Source organism: Chrysochloris asiatica, unplaced genomic scaffold, assembly GCF_000296735.1.
Source record: "Chrysochloris asiatica unplaced genomic scaffold, ChrAsi1.0 scaffold00429, whole genome shotgun sequence".
NCBI lineage: Eukaryota > Metazoa > Chordata > Mammalia > Afrosoricida > Chrysochloridae > Chrysochloris > Chrysochloris asiatica.
Window position 1 is genome coordinate 647,070 of NW_006408947.1, and position 15,548 is coordinate 662,617.

The window sequence follows — 15,548 nt, forward strand, 5'->3', positions numbered from 1 at the left end:
GGAGAGTTATTGATTTTGCAGCCCAGGAGTGGAGGTCTCTGGGACCATCAAGTGAGAAGAGCGGAAAGTGTGATCCTGCACAGAGAGGCAGTGAGGCCAGGCATGGAGACAGAGATGATGGCATGGACAGATGGACTGGCTGGGGACACGGGACTTAGGGAGGGAGAGAAGCTGTTTGCTAACAGCCAGGGGTGGGGAAGGAGTGGCCTGTGGGTGTATCCTTTGGTTATTTGATGATGCATGGAGGGGATTGTAATCATTGCAATGAAATGAAATATGATAGGATGAATGTGATGCTGAAGTGGGACAGAGGCAAATAATGATGTATGCACAACCGTGGAACAGCAGGGCTCTGGGATACAGAGATGGAGACATGGTTGGAATGGGAAAAAGGAGGGAAATAATGTTAAAATGCTTGGCTATCTTTCGAATCTTGGTTTCCCTGGCATATCATTATAAAATAGACACTTGAGGGGGCAAGAAAGGAATAGCCAGAAATAGCACCATAGAAAGCTTGTAAGTCCATCTTTTGCCTATAACTGATTGGAATAGCTAAAATGGGGCTACAACATACCCAGTAAAGGAGGCTTCCTGTGGAGCCTCTGCATTATATAAGAGTACAGGTGGAATCCTGAACAGCATCCAGAATCTTCTGAGGGGAAATTTCCACTTGAAAGGACGGGCAGACAAGCCTGGAACGGCCAGAAGAACAGATGATACTTCTTGAAAGAAAGACTGACAGGAAAAATACAAAACAATATAGGCAGACCAACTGATTACTACAAGAACAAACAAGTGGCTCACCCAGGAGACATCAAGGCAAGTGGTTGGGTCCCCCTCAGGGTAAACCCCCTTCTAAGACTAAGACTCAATGGGAATACACGCTCTGACTGGTGACCACGTTCATCACCAATAAGGGGAAGTGAGGGAAAAACAGCAATGAACCTGCAAGCTAAGCTCTACAACACTCAATAGACTCTTATGAACATGGCTGGAGACCTGGTTGGCCAGCTGTGTGGCAAGTCTAGGGGACTCTTGGACCCAGAGTCAGTGACATATCCACAAAGGACTAGAGTGGAGAGTGAAGTGTCCAGTTGATAAGAAGAGAGGGCACATGCATAAGTACACCCACACTTGCAGATAATACCCACATAACCTGGCTTTAATGACTGGATGATCAGAGCTCAACCAGAAGAAGAAAGAAGAGGAAAAAAAAGAATAATCTGATACAATTTGATGAACTTAACTTACATATATGAAAGCAGTAGCTCATAAAAGGGAACAAATCTTCACAGCGAGGATCATTCCCACCCCCTCTGCACATGGAGAGGACAGGGATGGGCTACTTGGACATTGGCTACCCAGAATGGGGGTACTACAGAGGCAAGAAATGACTGGCTTACAAGCTTTTAAGAGGGAACCAGAGGGCATTGAGGAAGGTAGAATCTCCACTGAGTAGTATCCATTCTTCCTAGTCAGGGCTGATGAAAGGAGATGTGGCTAGGTCTCTTGCAATACAATAGCGAATAATTGTTATCAGAACTGATTGTTAGGGCTGGAAACGTAAAAGTAGACGTTTTGTGGCAAAGGGAGGGGAGTGATTAACTTTGTAGTCTAGGAGTGGAGGTCCCTGGGACCATCAAGGGAGAAAAGCGGAGAACGGAACCCTACCCAGAGAAACAGTGATGACAGAAATGGAGGCAGAGATGATGACATTGAGACATGGAGCAGCTGGGTAATTTGGACCTGGAGAGGGAGAGGGGCTGTGTGCTGACGATTGGGGGGCAAGCTTGCTGGGTATACCCTTTGGATGATGGATGATGCATGGAGGGGATTGTAACCATGGCAAGGAAATGATATATGATGGGACAATGTGAAGCTAATGTCCTTCCATGTAAACTATCACATAATCCACAACAAAGCATTAAAAAAAAAAAAAAGTGTGTGTGGGAGGGGTGGGGGGGAGAAAGAGTCCCCACTGAACAGTTTTCATCTTGTCTAGATGGGTCTGGTGAAAAAAGATGGGGATAAGATTCATATGATTCAATAGTAAATAATTGTTACCATGACTAATTGCGACTGTCACAATTGTAAATGCAGAAGTTTGGTAACAAAAATGGGGAGTAGTTAATCTTACAACCCAGAAACAGAGAACCCTAGTACCATCAAGGTAGAAGAGCACAAGCAGAATGCGGGACCTTATCCAGAGAAGCAGCAACATCAGAGATGGAGGCAGAGATGGGATCATAGAGACGGGGAGCAGCTGAGGACTCTAGATTCATGGAAAGAGAGGTACTAAGAGCTGATGGCCAGGAGGCCGACTTGCAGAATGTGCCCTTTAGAGCTGTAAATTATTTTATATCCCTGAGTGTTTTCTTGTTTATTGGTTTTTTTTAAAAAAAGCTAAAGTGAATAGAGAGAAATACTGTTAACTGATGGTACATGTAATTAAACAAGGTGTATGATTTGTTGAATGTAAAACTGATGATCTGCCCGTAAACTTTCACTCAATCCACAATAAAAACCTTAAAAAAAATTTACAAAAAAGACAACCTACAAATTGGGGGGAACCTGGGGGAGTAATGTAACTAATAAAGGCCTAATACTGAAAACATATAGACAATTTCTACAACTTAAAAATATAACAGCCCAATCAAAAACTGTCCAAATGATAAGAACATACACTTCCTTAAAGAGGCTATTCAAATGGCCAATAGCCACATGAACATCATAGCCATTGTTATTATTGTTAAGTGCCATCAAGTCGGTTCCAACCCATAGGGACCATGTATAAGGTTTCCGAGGAGCAGCTGGTGAGCTTGAACTGCTGATCTTGCAGTTCAAATGGCTTTGCAGTCTGGTGCATTAACCCACAGCACCACATTAGAGAAATGTAAATCAAAACCACAGTGAAATACCATTTCTCACCCATGACACACATAATCTGAGAAGAAAAACATGGCATCCAGATTAGAGGAAGAATCATTAACAACCTGTGATATACAAATGATACAACCTTGCTTTCTGAAAGTGAAAAAGACTTAAAATACTTACTGATGAAGATCAGAGACCACAGCCATCGGTATGGATTGCACCTCAATGCAAAGAAAACAGAAACCCTCACCACTGGACCAATAACATCATGATAAATGGAGAAAAGATTGAAGTAGTCAAAGACTCCATTTTGCTTCTATCCACTATCAACACTCATGGCAGTAACAATCAAGAAATCAAACGACGTATTGCAAACGACAAATCTTCTGTACAAGACCTCTTTAAAGTCTGCAAAAGCAAAGAGGTTAGTTTGAGAACCAAGGTGCAACTGACCCAAGCCATGGTATTTTCAATAGCTTCATATGCATGTGAAAGTTAGACAGTGAATTAGGAAGACCATATAAAAATTGATGCATTTGAGTTTTGGTGTTGGAGAGGAATATTAAAAGTACCATGAACTGTTTGAAGAATGCACAAATCTATGTTGGAAGAAATACAGCCAGAATGCTCCTTAGAAGTCAGGATGTTAAGACTTCATCTCTCAAACTTCGGACATAGTATCAGGAGAACCAGTCCATGGAGAAGGACATCATACTGGGTAGAGTGAGCGGAGAGCAAAGGAGAGGATGCACCCCAATGAGATGGATTGGCACAGTGGCAGCTGCAATGGGCTCAAGTTTAATAGTGATTGTGAGGATGGCATAGGATTGGGCAGTGTTTCCTTCTGCTGTGCATAGTGCTACTATGAGTTGAAACCAACTTCATGACACCTAACAACAACAGCAACAGCACACATATATACAATGGAGGGGATGTGGAAAAATTGGAACCTTCATCCATTGCTGGTGGGAATGCAAAATGGTACCGCAGTTGTGGAAACCAATCTGGCAGTTCCTCAAAAAACCAAAGGTAGAGCTGCCATAGTGGTGGTGGTGGCGGTGTGCTGTGAAGTTGGCTCCAACTCAGCGACCCTGTCTAGGGTTTCTAAGGCTGTAAATCTTTATGGGAGCAGAAATCCTCCTCTTTCTCCCATAGAACAGCTGGTAGTTTTGAACCGCTGACCTTGAGGTTAGCAGGCCAATTTGTAAACACTACATTACCAGAGCTCCTTAGAGCTGCCATAGGGCCTACCAATTCCACTCCTATGTATATACACTAAGAATTCAACAAAAATGACACAAACAGACATAAACACATGTATGTTCATCACATTTTTCTTCATATAATGAAGAATGTTTGGATCAACCATCAACACTCATAGAAGAAGCAGACAAGAAATCAAACGATGTATTGCATTGGGCAAATCTGTTGTACAAGACCTTTTTAAAGTGTTGAAGAGCCAAGATGTCAGTTTGAAGACTAAAGTGTGCCTGAATCAAGCCATGGTATTTTCAACAGCCTCATATGCATGCGAAATTTGGACAGTGAATAAGGAAGACCATAGAAGAATTGATGTATTTGAGTTATGGTGTTGGAAGAGAATATTGAAAGTACCATGGACTGCCAAAAGAACAAATAGATCTGTGTTGGAAGAAATACAGCCAGAGTGCTCCTTGGGAGCTAGGACAGCTAGACTTTGTCTTTCATACTTTGGACATATTGTCAGGAGGGACCAGTCACTGGAGAAGGATATCATGTTTGGTAAAGTAGAGGGTTGGAGAAAAAGAGGATGGCCCTCAACGAGATTGACTAGCACAGTGGCAGCATCAATGGGCTCAAGCATAGCATCAATTGTGAGGTTGGCCCAGGACCGGGCAGTGTTTCATTCTGTTGTGCATAGGGTTGTTATGAGTTGGTACCTACGTGATGGTAACTAACAACAGCAATGTTCATCACAGTACTGTTTACAACAGCAGAAAAAATTGTTACATTCCAAGTTGTTGTTAAGTGCCATCGATTCCAACCCATAGCAACCTTGTATAGGGTTTCCAAAGAGTAGCTGGTGAGTCTGAACCACCGACCTTGCAATTCAAACAACTTTGCAGTCTGACACATTAGCCCACAGCACAACACCAGGGCTCTACAGTACCCACCAACAAATTAATAAGTAAAATGTGGTACATAAATACAATGAACTACTACTTAGCAAGGAAAAATAATGAGTAGCAAAGTATCTTGGGACATGAATGAAAGACAGAATATTATGTTTAGTGAAGTAAGTTAATCACACAAAAATTTTTGTATTTTTCACTTTATGAAGTGACTTGAGAAGGAACAAATGTTTATTAGTGGTTACCAGGGATGGGGAAGGAGGGATTCATTCTCTAGACAGCATTAAAAAAAAACAAACCAAATCCAATGTCATCATGTTGATTCTGACTAATAGTGACCCTATATAGGATTTCCTTGATTGCAAATCTTCACAGGAATAGACAGCTTCATCTTTCTATTTCAAAGAGGCTGATAAGTTTGAACCACTGACCTGTGGTTTGAAGACAAATTAACCCATAGTACCACTAGGGTTCCTCCCCTGAATCTTCTCTCAGACCTCTATGGCATAGGAAGTGACTTCCCTTGAGAGCACAAGACAGCCACCACCCTAGCTTCTTCAGCTGTTCCCTTGATTAGTGTCCTCTTTCTGGGGTATGGAAGGAATCAGGTACAGACAAACCATATGGAAAGCCCAGGGGAGGGAAGGGAGGAAATGTTTCTATACTATGCTACAATCACACTTTCCTTACTAGCATTGCTAGTACCACCAGTGATAGCTGCGAAAAGAGGACTTTGGAGTAGGATTGAAGGGTTATGCCTTCATTAAGTGTGTCTCTCAACTGCTGGTATCAACCATGAAGGTGCCTGTGAGAAGGTAAGTTGGAGAACTGTGCCTCTACGAATGGCCTGACCTAGGGCTGACTAAGATTGAGGGAGAAGGGCTGTGAATTTTTGAAGTGTGTCCCTGGAATCTCTGCACAGAATAGGATCTAGCAGCAGAGTTTCTCATCTGTTTTCAGATCAAGAAAATCATGTTCCAATATGAGTTTTCAGAGCTCTGGTGGCACTGTAGGAACAGCCTTGGACTAGTAACACAGGTTGGCAGCTCAAACTCACCAGCTGCCCCAAGGGAGAAAGATGAGACTTTCTGATTCCCATAAAGGTTTACAGCCTGATAAACCCTATATGGAATAGACTTGATGGAAGTGAGTTTTATTTGAGTTGTATATATAAACTTACAATTCCCCAGAATTTGCATCAAGGTCATGACTGCTCAGAGTCTTCCCAAGAACCTATTCCACAAACGTCTACCCAATCCTTCAAATGTCTTCATCATAGTCATTCCTTTGTCCTCCTGAGTCCTGTGCTAGATTTCATCATGCATGGAGTGCCCTGAGCTTTGGTTCTAGTGTATACATCAAAAAAAAAGGTGTTAATTTTGAAGTTACTAAGACACAATTGCACTAATTAATTTATATGACAAACCAGGCCAGCTCATTGCATTTTCAATAATGTGATTACTGGAAAGGTAAATAAAAAAATTTTAAAAAAGACCATTAAAATCTATACTGTGAAAAGTCAGTAATCAAAGGAAGTAAACAGGAATATTTTTTATTGTTAAAAGAATTGCAGCTTTGGGGGCGGGGATTAATGGCAGATTAGGGAGACAGGTGGTGCAAAGCTCTGGCAGCAAAAACACAGAATACTGGATGAAGCAGTATCAAACCAGAACCTGGAACTACATATAAAGGAATATTTAGAAAGTTTGAAGGCATACAGCCAGTGGAATTTGTAGCAGAGGCAAGAAATACTGGTTTCGGATCCCTTGAGCCTAACCAGCTCCTGGAGTGGCCATCTTGGGTGTGAAGGAGCTGGAGCAGGGTCAGAGAAGCGCTCTCAGTGCAAAACTCTGAGGATCATCAGAGATACAGGTGTGGACATTCTTTTTTTTCTTTCTCTGTTCTTTGGACTCTTGCTGTATGCACACCTCCACTCTGGTGACTAAAGGGGGTGCCTGAGCGAGTGGACAGCCCCCTCCACCTCTGGAGAGTTCTACTATACATGCACACATATCTGCTGAGCAAAGATTTCTGGGTCTAGAATTGCGGAAGTGGGAGGAGCCACCAGAAACTGATTAAAACAGAATCTTCTCCCAGAACAGCTTTAGCCCTGAGAGAAAGGGGCATTAAAGTCATACTTGTATTTTGCTACAGATTTTTTTCCTCATCTTTTTATTTTTACACGATTATAGACTGTAATACCAAATCTGTTTCTTACTTTTGGTGTTTTGTTTTGTTGCTGTTGTTGTTTAATATTTGGTATCCTTTTTACCTTCAGGGGGCTCTTTCTCTCCCTACATTACCCAAGAAGAGACAGTAACTGTGGTCATATATCCACATTGCATTCACACCGTATAAAATCCCACCATCCAGTCAAGAGCTAATACCAGCTGCTATACACCAGATGTGGTGTTGTGGGTTAATGCACGAGACTGCAAAGCTGTTTGAACTGCAAGTTTGGCAGTTCAAGCTCACCAGCTGCTCCTCGGAAACCCTATCCAGGGTTGCTATGGGTTGGAACAAACTCGACGGCACATAACAACAACAACATACGCCACATAGACAGCCAATAACTGCTATAGTTACTCTGAGTTGAGTAATAAGAAAAGTGAAAAGGGAAGCCCATCTCATGATCACATCAACCTAAAGGAAGTCAGAAACCTCAATAAAAGATCAACATACATTCATTTAGTTACTGAAAACCTAATTATTGAAGATGCCCAAGAAACAATCGAGCATAGCAGCACATGTCCACAAACAGGATAGAGTAACTGACACAAATGAGATAGATGTAGACACAGATTTCCCACTGGAAGGACAGCAGGGCTAGGCACTGCCTGGGAAGGAATTCAGGAAAATGATATTGAAGTACATCCAAAGTCTCCAAAAAGAGTTTGAGAAAAATAAGGAAGAAGTCAGAAAAGCACTACAGGAAAAATCAAATAAGATAGATGCAGCATTGGAAACAAACCAAAACCTGTAAAAAGAGATCCAAATGATTAATAATAAAATATCAGAAATGGACAACACACTGAAAGGGTAAAGAAATAGTATTGACAAGATGGAAGCCAGAAGCAGCAAGCTGGAAGACAAATCTCTCAAAACTGCTAAGATAGAATAGCAAGCAGAAAAAAGGATTTAAAAAATCAGAAGAAAGTCTAAGATACATGTTGGACAACATGAAGAGGAATAACTTAAGAATTAATGGCATTCCGGAACAGGAAAAATCACACAAGTCCACAGAGGAGAGAGTTGAAGAGCTGCTGGAAAAAAAATTACCTGACATCATGAAAAGTGAAAAGATAGGCATTCAATCAGTACAATGAACATCAAGAAGACAGATCCCAAAAGAAAATCACCAGACATATCATAACCAAGCTCTCCAAATCCAAAGACAACAAGAGAATCCTAAAAGCAGCTAATAAAAAGAGAAGTGTTACTTATAAAGGCAAGAAAATTAGATTAAGCTCTGATCTCTCAGGAGAAATCATGCAGGAAAAAAGGCAATGGGGAGACATATAAAACCCTAAAAGAAAAAAAAAACTGCAAATCAAGAATTGTCTACCTAGCAAAGCTGTCAATCAAATACAAAGGTATAATCAAAACATCCAAAGATAAACAGAAGCTAAGAGATTTTAACAAAGTAAATCCAGCACTTCAAAACATCCTAAAGGAAGTTCTTTGGACTGAAAACCAAAAAGAACAGATAACAACCACACATTGACATACATGGCAGCACCACCCAGAACTCAATTGTCAGATGAAAGAGTCCAGAACAGGAAAAAAAAAAAAAAAAGTATAAGGATAAATTCAGAGGATCTAGGAGGTCAGTTTATGATCAAAAAATTACAATGCAAAATAAGGTAAAAACATAGGCAAAGAGATCCAGGTGGATTGTAGAATCAAATAGACTGTCTTAAATAGAGGAGAGAGTTAACAGGATATAGTGTAACCACAAAAAAGTTAATAATTCACAAAATACCAAGAAAATGAAAAATACAAAAAGAACATGGAAACATTAAAACAATGGAGAAACTGACAAGAAAGAACACAAAAAACATGAACTCAGCACAGCAAGGAATGCAGAACAAAGAAACCAGCAGCATAACAACAATACCAACAAAAAAACATAATGACAACAATTAATATATACCTATCAATAATTACCCTGAATGTCAACGGATTAAATGCACAAGTTAAGAGATGGAAACTGGTAGAATGGATAAGAAAACAATATCTTTCAATATGTTATCTGCAAGTAACAGACCTTACACACAAAGAAAAAAGTAGACTGAAAGTTAAGGGATGGGAAAAAATACATACCAAATATAAACAAATGGGGACAGAAGTGGCAATACTAATCTCCGAGAAAATTAACTTTAAGGCAAAAAACAGCATAATAGATAAAGATGGATATTATTTCATGATCAAAGGGTCAATAGAACAAGACCTCATGATTAAAAGGTCAATAGAACAAAGGGTCAATAGTACAGCTCACTTAAGCATTAGTGAACTGAAATGGACTGGTATTGGCCTTTTGAATCTAACAACCACATGGTTTACTATGCCAACAGTAACAAGTTGAAGCGTAATGGTGTTGAATTCATTGTCAAAAAGAACATATACAGATCAGTCATGAGGTACAATGCTGTCTGTGATAGGATAATATCCATGCGCCTACAAGGAAGCCCAGTTAATACCACTATTATTCAAATTTACACACCAACCATTAAAGCCAGTGAGGATGAAACAGAAGAATTCTACCAACTTCTTCAATCTCAAATTGATCAAACATGCAGTCAAGATGTCTTGATCATTACTGGTTATTGGAATGCAAAGGTTGGGAGCAAAGAGGAAAATGGAAAATATGGCCTTGGTGATAGAAATGATGCTAGAGATTGCATGATAGAATTTTGGAAAATCAGTGGTTTATTCATTTCAAATACCTTCTTTAGACAGTATAAGAAATGACCATACACGTGGACCTCAACAGATGGAACATATAGAAATTAAATTGATTACATCTGTGGAAAGAGAAGATGGAAAAGCTCCATATCATCAGTCAAAACAAGGTCAGGGGCAGATTGTGGAACAGACCCTATCAATTATTCATATGCAAATTCAAACTGAAGATGAAGAAAATGAAACAAGTCCACGAGAACCAAAATATGACCTTGAATATATCCAACTGAATTTAGAGATCATCTGAAGAACAGATTTGATGCATTAAACACTAAAGACCAAAGACCAGAAGAGTTGTGGGATGACATCAAGAACATCATACATGAAGAGAGCAAACAGTCATTGAGAAGACAAGAAAGAAGGAAAAGGTCAAAATGGATGTCAGAAGAGACACTGGAACTTGCTTTCCAGCGTAGAGATGCTAAAGCAAATGGAAGAAATGAGAAGGTACAAAAGCTGAACAGAAATTTTCAAAGGTCAGCTCGAGAAGACAAAGTCAAATATTACAACAAAATGTGCAAAAATTGCAATCAGAAAACCAAAAAGAAAGAACATGCTCATAATTTCTCAAGCTGGGGGAATTGAAGAAAAAATTCAATCTTCGACTTTCATTACTGAAAGATTCTCTGGGAAAATTATTGAATGATGCAGAAAGCATCCAGAGAAGATGGAAGGAATACACAGAGTTACTGTACCAAATTAAAACGGCTCATGTTCAATTGTTCCAAGAGGTAGCATATGATCAAGAGCCAATGATACAGAAGGAGGAAGTCCAAGGTACATTGAAGGACTTGGCAAAGAACAAGGCACCAGGAATTGATGGAATAAATATTTCAAGAAAGTGAGGCAGCACAGGAGGCACTCGCTCACCTCTGCCAAGAAATTTGGAAGATAATTATCTGGCCAATTGATTGGAAGAGATCCATATTTGTGCCCATTCCAAAGAGAGGTGACCCAACGGAATGCGGAAATCATCGGACAATCTCTTTGATATCCCATACAAGTAAAGTTTTGCTAAAGGTAATATAGAAACGGCTACAATCATACACTGACAGAGAACTTCCAGAGGTTCAAGCCAGATTCAGAAGAGGCCCTGGAAGGAGGGATATCATTGCTAATGTCCGATGGATCTTGGCTGAAAGAAGAGAGTATCAGAAATATGTTTACCTGTGCTTTATTGACTACACAAAGGCTTTCAATTGTGTGGATTATGACAAGCTATGGACAACATTGCAAAGTATGAGTATTCCAGAACATTTAATTGTGCTCATAAGGAATCCATACCTAGACCAAGAAGCAGTTGTTCGAACAGAACATGGGAACACTGAATGTTTTAAAATTGGGAAAGGTGTGAGACAGGGTTGTATTCTTTCACCATATTTGTTCAACCTGTATGCTGAACAAATAATCCGAGAAGCTGGGTTATATGAAGAAAAATGTGGCATTAGGATTGGAGGAGGACTCATTAACAATCTGCAATATGCAGATGATACAACCTTGCTTGCTGAAAGTGAAGAGACTTAAAACATTTACTGATGAAAATCAAAGAGCACAGTCTTTGGTATGGATTACATCTCAATGTTAAGAAAACAAAAATCCTCACCACTGGACAAATAAACAACATTCTTCTCAACGGAGAAAAGATTGAAGTTGTCAAGGACTTCATTCTTCTTGGATCAACTATCAACACTCATGGAAGCAGCAATCAAGTAATGAAACAACATATTGCATTGAGCAAATCTGGTGCACAAGACCTTTCGAAAGTGTTGAAGACCAAGAATGTCAGTTTGAGGAATAAGATTCACGAGACCAAAGCCATGGTATTTTCAATAACCTCATATACATTCGAAAGCTGGACATTGTATAAGGAAGAATGTAGAAAAAATGATGCTTTTGAGTTATGGTGTTGGAGGAGAATATTGAAAGTGCCATTGGCTGCCAAAAGAACCAATAGTTCCATTTTGGACGAAGTGCAGCCAGAGTGCTCCTTGGAGGCCAAGATGTCCAAACTTCCTCTCTCATATTTCAGACATATTGTCAGGAGGGACCAGTCACTAGAGAAGAAAAGCATGTTTGGTAAGGTGGAGGGTCAGAGAAAAAGAGGAAGACCCACCAATGAGATGCATTAGCAAAGTGGTAGCATTGTTGTGCTCAAGCGTGTCAACAGTATTGGGGTTGGCCCATGATTGAGCTGTGTTTCATTCTGCTGGACATAAGGTCACTATGGGTTGGTACTGACTTGTTTGTACCTAACAACAACAACAAAGAACAAGATGACATAACCTTGCTCTACACTTCTAATGAAAGAGCTCCAAAATATATAAAGCACACTCTAAAACATTCAAAGAAAGAAAGAAACATATCTACAATAATAGTGGGATATTTAAATGCATCACTTTCGAGAAAAGATAGACAAACCAGAAAGAAACCCGAAAAAGACACAGAGGTATTAAACAACACAATCAGCCAACATAACCCTATAGATGTATATAGACTATTCAACCCAACAACAGCACAATACACATTCTTTTCCATTGTACATGGAACATTCTCCAGAATAGACCATGTGTTAGACCACAAGCCTCTATAAATTTATAAACAACAAAATACTACAATGCATCGTCTCGGACCACAATAATATAAAATTAGAAATAAAAAATAGAACACCAAGAAAATAAAGTCAAATAGATGGCAACTTAATAATACCGAGCTTCAAAGCTACTTGGCAGTGAAGAAATAAAATGGGAATTCACAAAATTCCTAGAAACAAATGAGAAAAAAAAAAACACTTACCAAAATCTTTGGGACACAGCAAAAGCAGTGCTTAGAGGACAATTTATTACAATAAATGCACATATTTAAAAAGAAAGAAGAACCAAAATCAACACATTAACACAACAGCTCGAAAAATTAGAAACATACCAGCAAAGTAAAACTACAGTCAAGAAACGAAAACAAATAATAAAGATTAGAGCAGAAAAGAAAGAAAAAAAAAAGCTAGAAAACAGAAAAGCTTCAGAAAGAACCAACAAGACAAGAAGTTGGTTCTGTGAAAGAATTAATAAAATTGACAAACCACTGGCAAACATAGCAAAAGAAAAGAGGGAAAAGACACAAATAAAACACATTTAAAAAACCACTTGGGTGATGTCACAACAACACCAATAGAAATAAAAAGTGTAATAGTGGAATATTATGAAGAGGTGTATTCCAACAAATTTTGAAAATTTAGAGATGATGGATACATTTTAAGAAAAGCACAACCTACCTAAACTTACAAAGAGTAAAGTAGAACTCTTGAACAGATCTACAACAAAAGAAGAAATTGATCAGGTCACCAAAATCTCCAAACAAAAAAAGTCCAGGTCCACATGGCTTCACAATAAAACATTTATTTTAAAAAAAATTCAGGGAATATTCAGACTGCCACACATTTTGAAAAATACACAAATAAAAATAGACAAAATAGATGAGTGGGACATACTAAATATTAAAAACTTGTGTGCATCAAAAGACTTCACCAAGAGAGTAAACAGGGAACCCACAGACTGGGAAAAAATCTTCTGCAACGACATATCGGATAAGGGACTCATCTCTAAAATATATAGGAAATTACTACACATCTACAAAAACAAGACAAATAACGCAATCAAAAAATGGGCACAGGATATGAACAGACACTTCACCAGGGAGGAGATCTGGGCAGCCAACAAACATATGAAGAAATGTTCACAATCACTAGCCATTAGAGAGATGCAAATCAAAACAACAAAAAGATATCATCTCACACCAGCAATAACAGCAAAGATCAAAAAAAAAAATGTAGAGGACAATAGATGCTGGCAGGGATGTGGAGAGACTGGGACACTCCTGCATTGCTGGTGGGACTGCAAAATGGTCCAACCTCTCTGGAAAGCAATATGGCGCTTCCTCAGAAGGTTGAAAATAGAAATACCATTCGATCCAGCAATTCCTCTACTGGGTATTTACCAACAAGACAAACGAGCCACAACATGGGAAGATATATGCACACCAATGTCCATAGCTGTACTATTTACAATAGCAAAAAGATGGAGTCAGCCAAAGTGCCCATCAACTGAAGAATGGATAAACAAGCTATAGTACATACACACAATGGAGTATTAGGCTACCTTGAAAAATAACAAGGAAGCTGCATGCCACTTCCTAATATGGATGAACCTTAAGGGCATTATGTTGAGTGAAATTAGTCAGTCACAAAAGGAAAAATACTGCATAGGACCACTAATGTAAAAGACTAAGAAAAAGAACCCATACTAATCCACTAAAGTGGATTCTTAGCTGGTTGCTAGGATTTAGGGATAGGGGTAGGAGGGGAAAGGGGAGCACAGGGCAGGGAATGGACACAGAATAATTTGGGTATTGGGGAGGGGGCAATATACAAGTAGGGAGAGGGGAATTGAAGAACAAAGCAGATGGGAGAACAATTAGACAGGTATGAAGGGGCTAAATGGGACAGAAGTAAAAAATGATGTAGGCACAGCTTTGGAACAACAGGGCTCTGGAATACAGAGACTGAAACATGTATGGAATGAGGAAAATGGGGGAATAATGTTAAGATGCTTGGCTGTCTTCTGAATTCTGGTTTTCTTTGCAATATATTATAAAACAGACACTGGAGGGGGAGAGAAAGGAATAACCAGAAATATCAACATGGGAAGCTTGTAAGCCCATCTTCTTCCTATAACTGATTGGAATACCTAAAATGGGGCTACAATGTGTCCAGTGAAGAAGGTTTCCTGAGGAGCCTCTGCATTACATGGGAGTATAGGTGGAAACCCGAACCACATCCAGACCTTCAGAAACGGGAAATTTTCCACTTGAAAGGACAAGCAGACCAGCCTGGAGCAGTTAGAAAACCAGAAGCTATTCTTGAAAGAAGGACCTACAGGAAAAATACAAAACAATAAGGGCAGTCCGACTGTTACCACAAGAACATGCAGGTTGCTTGCCCAGGAGACATCAAGGCAAGTGGTCGGGTCCTCTCAGTGCAAATTCTCTTCCAAGACTAAGACGCAAGGGAAATATACGCTTTGATTGGCAACCATGCACATCACCCAGAAGGGGAAGTGACCGAAGAACATGAATGAAGTGGCGAGCTAAGCCCTACATCGTTCAGCAAACTACTGTGAACCCGCGTGGAGACCTGGTCGGCCAGCAGCAAGGCAAGACCTGGGGACTCATTGGCACAGAGTCAATGACACAGCTACAGAGGACTAGAATGGAGAGTGGGGTGGCCAGCTGATAAAAAGAGGGCAGACAGACGCAAGAACACCCACACTTGCAGAGGATACCCACTTGACTTGGCTTCAAAGACTCAACAGATCTCAACCCGAAGAAGAAAGAAGAGGAAAAAAGCGTCATCTGATACAATTCGATAAACATGATCAACACCTATAAATTCAGTATCTCAAAAAAGGAAACAAATCCCTGTTGCAAGAACTATTCCCACCCCCTTCACACAAAGATTAGACAGGGATGGGCAACTTGGACATTGGCTACCCAAAATGGGGGGAGGGATACAAAGGTAAGAAGTGACTGGCTTACAAGCTTTCAAGAGGG

The 15,548-nt window shown here is 39.8% G+C and overlaps 1 pseudogene; it reads left to right on the top strand.

Moving 5' to 3' along the window:
- Positions 1-5,780: 5,780 nt before the first annotated feature.
- Positions 5,781-15,548, top strand: part of LOC102839077 — a 31,181-nt pseudogene continuing 21,413 nt past the window's right edge.